Source organism: Neoarius graeffei, chromosome 25 (genome assembly GCF_027579695.1).
Source record: "Neoarius graeffei isolate fNeoGra1 chromosome 25, fNeoGra1.pri, whole genome shotgun sequence".
Classification (NCBI taxonomy): domain Eukaryota; kingdom Metazoa; phylum Chordata; class Actinopteri; order Siluriformes; family Ariidae; genus Neoarius; species Neoarius graeffei.
This window is the reverse complement of record NC_083593.1, coordinates 52,883,606-52,893,444: the sequence shown is the minus strand read 5'-3', so window position 1 is coordinate 52,893,444 and position 9,839 is coordinate 52,883,606.

Below are 9,839 nucleotides of genomic sequence, written 5' to 3'. Positions count from 1 at the left end.
TGTCAGCAGAGCTCCCCACATCACTATCAGCAACCATACCCTCAAAGTGGTGGATAGGTTCACCTATCTGGGCTCCACCATCTCCAGCAACCTCTCTCTCGACACCAAGCTTAGCGTGCGGATTGGCAAAGCAGTAACAGCAATGGGCCGTCTTGCGAAGAGAGTCTGGGACAACACCATGCTCACGACCAACACCAAAATGAGAGTGTATCAGGCCTGCGTGCTGAGCACTCTCCTCTATGGAAGCGAAGCATGGACCTTCTACTCCCACCAAGAATGCAGACTGAACGCCTTCCACATGCACTGTCTCAGAAGACTTCTGGGCATCACCTGGCAGGACCATGTCACCAACACCGATGTCCTGGCCAAGGCAGGGATGCCCAGCATGTTTGCCATGCTGACCCAGAGACGCCTGCGCTGGCTAGGCCGTGTCAGCCGCATGGATGACGGCCGCATCCCAAACGATGTGCTGTATGGTGAGCTGGCCACAGGCTCCAGACCCACAGGACGACCCGCACTATGCTACAAGGACGTGTGCAAGCGCGACCTGAGGGCAGGTGGCTTCAACCCCGCAGACCTGGAGATGGTGGCCTCAGACCGTGCCAGCTGGTGGTCCACCACCAAGGCCGTCATTGGGGAAGCCGAGGAAAGGAGAGAGACCTGGTGGGAGGAGAGGAGGCTCTGATGACAGCGGAGACTGCAGTCGGCACCAACAGACACCCGATCAAGCAACTTCACCTGCAGCAACTCCCACACAGACATGGGGAGAACATGCAAACTCCACACAGAAAGGCCCTTGCCGGCCGCTGAGCTCAAACCCAGGATCTTCTTGCTGTGAGGTGACAGTGCTAACCACTACACCACTGTGCCGCTCGTATTCAAACATCAGAATGGGAAAAATTGTGATCTTAATTTTTGTGTGACTTTCTTTCACTGGGGCATGGGTGTTGGTTTGAGCCAAATGGGCTGGTTTGAGTATTTCAAAAACTGCTGATCTGATCTCCTGAGGTTTTCACATACAACAGTCTCTAGAGTTTACACAAACAGAATGGTGCAAAAAACAAACATTGAGTTGAGTTGAGGAACAGTTCTGTGGGTGGAAACGCCTTGTTGATAAGAGAGGTCAGAGGAAAATGGACAGATTGAGCAGTTCGAGCTGCCAGGAAGGATATAGTAACTCATATAATCACTCTTTATAACCATGGTGAGCAGAAAAGCATCTCAGCAACAGCAGAAGAAGACACTGGGTTCCACTCCTGCGTAGAACAGGAATCTTAGAATGAAGAACAAGTTCCGAATAAAGTGGCCAATGAATGTATATCTGTGAACTCCTTCATCCCAACTCGACACAGAGATCATTGAGGTCATCCAGACAACTCCTCCTCGTAGTCCTAAGATCTCAGCTGAAGTCTAGGGGTGACAGGGCTTTTGAAATGATCTTCCTGTCCACATCAGGTCTTCTTCCTCTATCAAGATTTTTAAAATAAGACCCACTTTTTATCCTCTGCTTTTTATTGTGTGTAATTGTGAATTAGAATTTTTAATAATCTGTTTTTGTTGTGTTCGTTTTATGTCCTTTGTGTGGCATGTTGGCTCAATGCCTGTTTTTAAATGTGCTTTATAAATAAATTTGACTTGACTTACCAAGTCACTGACCTGCTGCATGTTCTCCTCTAGTGGTTCCTGCATCATGTTTATTTATATCTTTCTATTTTTTTAAAGAAGTGATATAATGATCCTGAGACAGCAGTGGTGCTGACCTCTTCTGCTCCTCAGACCTGCTTGATCCATCCTGATGCCCTACTTCTAGCTGGAGTCTCATCACGTTGCTCCTGTGGAGGACGGCCCCATACAGACAGTCGAAAGTCACACTTGGAAGACACTTTGGACACTTACAGTAATACATCTATCACTGAGGACTACAACTGACTTACTAACGTTAGGACTGCAGTTCTCATGAACAGTTTTGCACTCAATGAACCACTGGTAACTTCAACAAAACAGACTTCATGCTAAAACTATGAGTTTCCTGGTTACACAGTTATACTTTGTGACTCTATAGGACACTGTTATAGTAGCAAGTTATTTATAATCACGCTATCTGTTATCAACCAGATAAGGATGGGTTCCCTTTTGAGTCTGGTTCCTCTCGAGGTTTCTTCCTCATGTCGTCTGAGGGAGTTTTTCCTCAACACCGTCACCACAGGCTTGCTCACCAGGGATAAATTAGGGATAAAATTAGCTCATGTTTAAAGTCTATAATTAATTTTAATTTTCTGTAAAGCTGCTTTGTGACAATGTCTGTTGTTAAAAGTGCAAAACAAATAAACTTGACTTGACTAGTGTCGCTCCACATGATGTTCAATTTTTTTTTTTAATTTATATAAAAACCAAACCAGGCGGCACGGTGGTGTAGTGGTTAGCACTGTCACATCACAGCAAGAAGGTCCGGGTTCGAGCCCCGTGGCTGGCGAGGGCCTTTCTGTGTGGAGTTTGCATGTTCTCCCCGTGTCCGCGTGGGTTTCCTCCGGGTGCTCCGGTTTCCCCCACAGTCCAAAGACATGCAGGTTAGGTTAACTGGTGACTCTAAATTGACCGTAGGTGTGAATGTGAGTGTGAATGGTTGTCTGTGTCTATGTGTCAGCCCTGTGATGACCTGGCGACTTGTCCAGGGTGTACCCCGCCTTTCGCCCGTAGTCAGCTGGGATAGGCTCCAGCTTGCCTGCAACCCTGTAGAACAGGATAAGCGGTTACAGATAATGGATGGATGGATGGATGGATGGATGGAAGGATGGATGGATAAAACCAAACCCTGATTTGATATTGACACCTCCTTGTTTTTACAAAGCTCTTTGTTTTTGGTATTTTCTCTAATAGGCTCTGGGTTTTTCCAGGAACATGCTTATTTAAACTGAGATCATGTTACACTTTAACTACACAGAGGTCAACACTATTCACAGTGTCATGTGACTTAATGGAACCAGAAATGATTTAGTGGTTTCACAGGAATGCGAATGAATATTTAAGCATTTTTTTCTTTGCAAATAATTTTATAAAGTTATATATTTTTATATTTTCCCTTCACTCCAATATTAAGGCATAGTCATGGTTTGGAATCCCAATGAACTCTATTTCAGTTCCAGGCTCCAGACAATGTGGAAAAGTTTAAGGGGGGGGGGGGGGGGGGGGGGGAATACTTATGCAAAATACTGCATATTTTTACAGTCGTTGCCTTGAGAAAAATAATATAAAGTCTCATCTCATCTCATTATCTGTAGCCGCTTTATCCTGTTCTACAGGGTCGCAGGCAAGCTGGAGCCTATCCCAGCTGACTATGGGCGAAAGGCGGGGTACACCCTGGACAAGTCGCCAGGTCATCACAGGGCTATAATATAAAGTCTCATCTCATTATCTCTAGCCGCTTTATCCTGTTCTACAGGGTCGCAGGCTAGCTGGAGCCTATCCCAGCTGACTACGGGCGAAAGGCGGGGTACACCCTGGACAAGTCGCCAGGTCATCACAGGGCTATAATATAAAGTATTTTGTAAAATTAAATAACTTTAATAATAATGATCCTTATTGAATTAAATTCAGTTAATAATCAGACACTAAGTTTCATCAAAGAAATCTGATAAATCAGGCTGCATCTCTCCCATATTACAGTTTTTAAAATAGCAAACAGCACTTTTTTAGTAGCGGAGCCCCAAACATAAGAGAATACGGTAATGCATCAATCTGATTTTTGATGGCTTTTGACCGTACGATGGCCGTATATACGAACAATGAATGTGTACCACCACAGGGAACCCGATTGTAAGTGCAAGGCATCGTATCTCATAAACACTCGACCACCAGACAACAAAATTTGTATCTTTATTTCCATAAGATAGATGGTTTTTTTATCCAGTGCTTATTTTTATTGTGCTTTTCAAAAAAAAATCACGTGGGATCATTTACGGAAAATATTCACAACAAGTTCATATAAAACTAGTTAAAACAGTTTTATTAGTCCACTCACTTGTTGGACAGTTGATAGTTTCAGTCATGTAAGGGTGATAGACGGATGGGAGTACAGGAAGAGTTTTATTGAAAGCACACTAGCTAAGGGATCAAAATCGGAGACAAAAGCAGAGTCGGAAAACAGGCAGTGGTGGAGTGAGGCACAGACAGAATATCAGAGGGAATACAGTATTCAAAGTTCAAAAACACAAACAGGGTCAAAACCAGAAAAGCAACACAAAATACAAGGCTTTCGCAAAGTCTGTGTGTTACTCAGAGTCCTTATACAGCGCCCTCCACAATTATTGGTAGCCCTCGTTAAGATGTGTTCTTAGGCTTCTAATAAATTCATTTTTTTTTAAATAATATAGGACAACAATGCAAAAAAAGAGAAAAATCCAACCTTTAATTCAAGTGCATTTATTCAGTGGGGAAAAATCCCACATTAAGAAATAATTCTTTTACATTAAATCATGTGTGCCACAATTATTGGCACCCCTGATGTTAATACTTTGTACAACGCCCTTTTGCCAACAAGACAGCACTTAATCTTCTCCTATAACATTTCACGAGATGGGAGAATACAGAGAGAGGGATCTTCGACCATTCCTCTTTGCACAATCTCTCTAAATCATCCAGAGTCCTGGGTCCTCTCCTATGCACGCTCCTCTTCAGCTCACCCCACAGGTTTTCAAATGGGTTGAGGTCTGGGGACTGAGATGGCCATGGGAGGAGCTTGATTTTGTGTCTGGTGAACCATTTTTGTGTAGATTTGGCCACATGTTTAGGGTCATTATCTTGCTGAAAGACCCAGTGACGACCCATCTTCAGCTTTCAGGCAGAGACCACCAGATTTTGATTTAAAATGTCCTGGTATTTCAAAGAGTTCATGATGCCATGCACCGTAACAAGGTTCCCGGGGCCTTTGGAAGAGAAACAGGCCCACAGCATCACCGATCCTCCCCCATACTTCACAGTGGGCATGAGGTGCTTTTCCGCATACTCATCTTTCGTGATGTATTAGAGTTGCCAAAAAGCTCTATCTTGGTCTCATCTGACCAAAGCACACAGTCCCGGTTGAAGTCCCAGTACCGCTTAGCGAACTCTAGATGTTTACATTTATGCTTGTAAGTGAGAAAAGGCTTTTTCCGTGCATGCCTCCCAAACAGCTTGTTGGCATGTACCTGTAGATAGTGCCTGATGGTTGTTATGGAGACTTTGTGACCCCAAGATGCTACTCTTTGATGCAATTCTCTAACAGTGAGCTTTGGAGAACTTTTTACTTCTCTTACCGTACCATCCTCCTCACTGTGCGTGGTGGCAAGATAAACTCGCATCCTTGTCCAAGCTTGTTTGCCACCGTTCCAGTTGTTTTAAACTTCTTGATGAGTCCTCTGACTGTAGATATGGGCAGGTGTAGGCGAGCAGCTATTTTCTTGTAGCCACTGACTGACTTATGAAGGTCGACACACATCTGCCTTACTTGAATGGTGTGTTCTCTTGTCTTTCCCATATTGAAGAGTGGATAAGAGAAGTAGGCCTCTGTGTCACATCATATTTATACCCCAGGGAAACAAGATGTGATGAATTACTAATTAAAGGTTCCTAGATACTCTGATCAAATTTATAAACTACAGTAGAAATGACAGAAATTGAATTTGAATTTGAAATTGAATTTAAGGCTTTTAACACATCTTAATGAGGGGTGCCAAGAATTGTGGAGGGCTCTGTATGTCTGTGCTGTGACTGAGCTGTAATCAGGAACAGGTGCTTGGGAATTAGTCATAATGGTATGTGTGCGCTTTGCAGACTGGCTGCGCACTCCGAAGGCCAACACGTGTGGATGTAAGAGATGTACCCAGAAAACTGTTTGATATATCGCGTTTGATTCTGGATGGTAACTCTAGAGTAGTGATGTAAAGTAAAAGCGCTGGTTCACTGCTGTCCAACAGGCACCCAGCAGAGCCACACTATAATAAATGTGGTGGTGTTGTTTCTGGTGCATAGCATGCGGTGTCAAAAAAGGAATAAATATAGATTGTAACTGCGATGCATATCTCATTATTGGTATCACAGTAATGTCACAAGACAATGCAGTGATTTATTGATGCGAAATACACAACACGACACAATTCGATGGTTCATTCATTGTGCTATAATACAACCCCGATTCCAAAAAAGTTGGGACAAAGTACAAATTGTAAATAAAAACTGAATGCAATGATGTGGAAGTTTCAAAATTCCATATTTTATTCAGAATAGAACATAGATGACATATCAAATGTTTAAACTGAGAAAATGTATCATTTAAAGAGAAAAATTAGGTGATTTTAAATTTCATGACAACAACACATCTCAAAAAAGTTGGGACAAGGCCATGTTTCCCACTGTGAGACATCCCCTTTTCTCTTTACAACAGTCTGTAAACGTCTGGGGACTGAGGAGACAAGTTGCTCAAGTTTAGGGATAGGAATGTTAACCCATTCTTGTCTCATGTAGGATTCTAGTTGCTCAACTGTCTTAGGTCTTTTTTGTCATATCTAACGTTTTATGATGCGCCAAATGTTTTCTGTGGGTGAAAGATCTGGACTGCAGGCTGGCCAGTTCAGTACCCGGACCCTTCTTCTACACAGCCATGATGCCGTAATTGATGCAGTATGTGGTTTGGCAGTGTCATGTTGGAAAATGCAAGGTCTTCCCTGAAAGAGACGTTGTCTGGATGGGAGCATATGTTGCTCTAGAACCTGGATATACCTTTCAGCAATGATGGTGTCTTTCCAGATGTGTAAGCTGCCCATGCCACACGCACAAATGCAACCCCATACCATCAGAGATGCAGGCTTCTGAACTGAGCGCTGATAACAACTTGGGTCGTCCTTCTCCTCTTTAGTCCGAATGACACGGCGTCCCTGATTTCCATAAAGAACTTCAAATTTTGATTCGTCTGACCACAGAACAGTTTTCCACTTTGCCACAGTCCATTTTAAATGAGCCTTGGCCCAGAGAAGACGTCTGCGCTTCTGGATCATGTTTAGATACAGCTTCTTCTTTGAACTATAGAGTTTTAGGTGGCAACGGCAGATGGCACGGTGAATTGTGTTCACAGAAAATGTTCTCTGGAAATATTCCTGAGCCCATTTTGTGATTTCCAATACAGAAGCATGCCTGTATGTGATGCAGTGCCGTCTAAGGGCCCGAAGATCACGGGCACCCAGTATGGTTTTCTGGCCTTGACCCTTACGCACAGAGATTCTTCCAGATTCTCTGAATCTTTTGATGATATTATGCACTGTAGATGATGATATGTTCAAACTCTTTGCAGTTTTACACTGTTAAACTCCTTTCTGATATTGCGCCACTATTTGTCAGCACAGAATTAGGGGGATTGGTGATCCTCTTCCCATCTTTACTTCTGAGAGCTGCTGCCACTCCAAGATGCTCTTTTTATACCCAGTCATGGTAATGACCTATTGCCAATTGACCTAATGAGTTGCAATTTGGTCCTCCAGCTGTTCCTTTTTTGTACCTTTAATTTTTCCAGCCACTTATTGCCCCTGTCCCAACTTTTTTGAGATGTGTTGCTGTCATGAAATTTCAAATGAGCCAATATTTGGCATGAAATTTCAAAATGTCTCATTTTTGACATTTGATATGTTGTCTATGTTCTATTGTGAATACAATATCAGTTTTTGAGATTTGTAAATTATTGCATTCCGTTTTTATTTACAATTTGTACTTTGTCCCAACTTTTTTGGAATCGGGGTTGTATTATTATTATTATTCTATTCAGGTTGATTTTGTGCCCTTGCAAATATTTTTCTCATAAATTCATCAGGAGCTCCGCTTTTAGGCAGTGACTAAATACAGTTAGGTCCATATATATATATTTGGACACTGACACAAATTTTGTTTTTTTTACCTGTTTACTGAAACATATTCAAGTTATAGTTATATAATGGACATGGGCATAAAGTCCAGACTTTCAGCTTTCATTTGAGGGTATCCACATTAAAATTGGATGAAGGGTTTAGGAGTTTCAGTTCCTTAACATGTGCCACCCTGTTTTTAAAGGGACCAAAAGTAATTGGACAGTTGACTCAAAGGCTATTTCATGGGCAGGTGTGGGCAATTCCTTCATTATGTCATTCTCAATTAAGCAGATAAAAGGCCTGGAGTTGATTTGAGGTGTGGTGCTTGCATTTGGAAGATTTTGCTGTGAAGAAAACATGCAGTCAAAGGAGCTCTCCATGCAGGTGAAACAAGCCATCCTTAAGCTGCGAAAACAGAAAAAAACCCATCCGAGAAATTGCTACAATATTAGGAGTGGCAAAATCTACAGTTTGGTACATCCTGAGAAAGAAAGAAAGCACTGGTGAACTCATCAATGCAAAAAGACCTGGATGCCCACAGAAGACAACAGTGGTGGATGATCGCAGAATAATTTCCATGGTGAAGAGAAACCCCTTCACAACAGCCAACCAAGTGAACAACACTCTCCAGGAGGTAGGCGTATCAATATCCAAATCTACCATAAACAGAAGACTGCATGAAAGTAAATACAGAGGGTTCACTGCACGGTGCAAGCCACTCATAAGCCTCAAGAATAAAAAGGCTAGATTGGACTTTGCTAAAAAACATCTAAAAAATCCAGCACAGTTCTGGAAGAACATTCTTTGGACAGATGAAACCAAGATCAACCTCTACCAGAATGATGGAAAGAAAAAAAGTATGGTGAGGGTGTGGTACAGCTCATGATCCAAAGCATACCACATCATCTGTAAAACATGGCGGAGGCAGTGTGATGGCTTGGGCATGCATGGCTGCCAGTGGCACTGGGTCACTAGTGTTTATTGATGATGTGACACAGGACAGAAGCAGCCGGATGAATTCTGAGGTATTCAGAGACATACTGTGTGCTCAAATCCAGCCAAATGCAGCCAAACTGATTGGTCAACGTTTCATAATACAGATGGACAATGACCCAGAACACAAAGCCAAAGCAACCCAGGAGTTTATTAAAGCAAAGAAGTGGAATATTCTTGAATGGCCAAGTCAGTCACCTGATCTCAACCCAATTGAGCATGCATTTCACTTGTTAAAGACTAAACTTCAGACAGAAAGGCCCACAAACAAACAGCAACTGAAAACCGCTGCAGTAAAGGCCTGGCAGAGCATTAAAAAGGAGGAAACACAGCGTCTGGTGATGTCCATGAGTTCAAGACTTCAGGCAGTCATTGCCAACAAAGGGTTTTCAACCAAGTATTAGAAATGAACATTTTATTTACAATTATTTAATTTGTCCAATTACTTTTGAGCCCCTGAAATGAAGGGATTGTGTTTAAAAAATGCTTTAGTTCCTCACATTTTTATGCAATCATTTTGTTCAACCCACTGAATTAAAGCTGAAAGTCTGAACTTCAACTGCATCTGAATTGTCTCATCTCATCTCTTTATCTGTAGCCGCTTTATCCTTCTACAGGGTCGCAGGCAAGCTGGAGCCTATCCCAGCTGACTACGGGCGAAAGGCGGGGTACACCCTGGACAAGTCGCCAGGTCATCACAGGGCTGACACATAGACACAGACAAGCATTCACACTCACATTCACACCTACGGTCAATTTAGAGTCACCAGTTAACCTAACCTGCATGTCTTTGGACTGTGGGGGAAACCGGAGCACCCGGAGGAAACCCATGCGGACACGGGGAGAACATGCAAACTCCACACAGAAAGGCCCTCGCCAGCCACGGGGCTCGAACCCAGGACCTTCTTGCTGTGAGGCGACAGCGCTAACCACTACACCACCGTGCCGACCCCAGCCTGATAATAATTATAATAATAA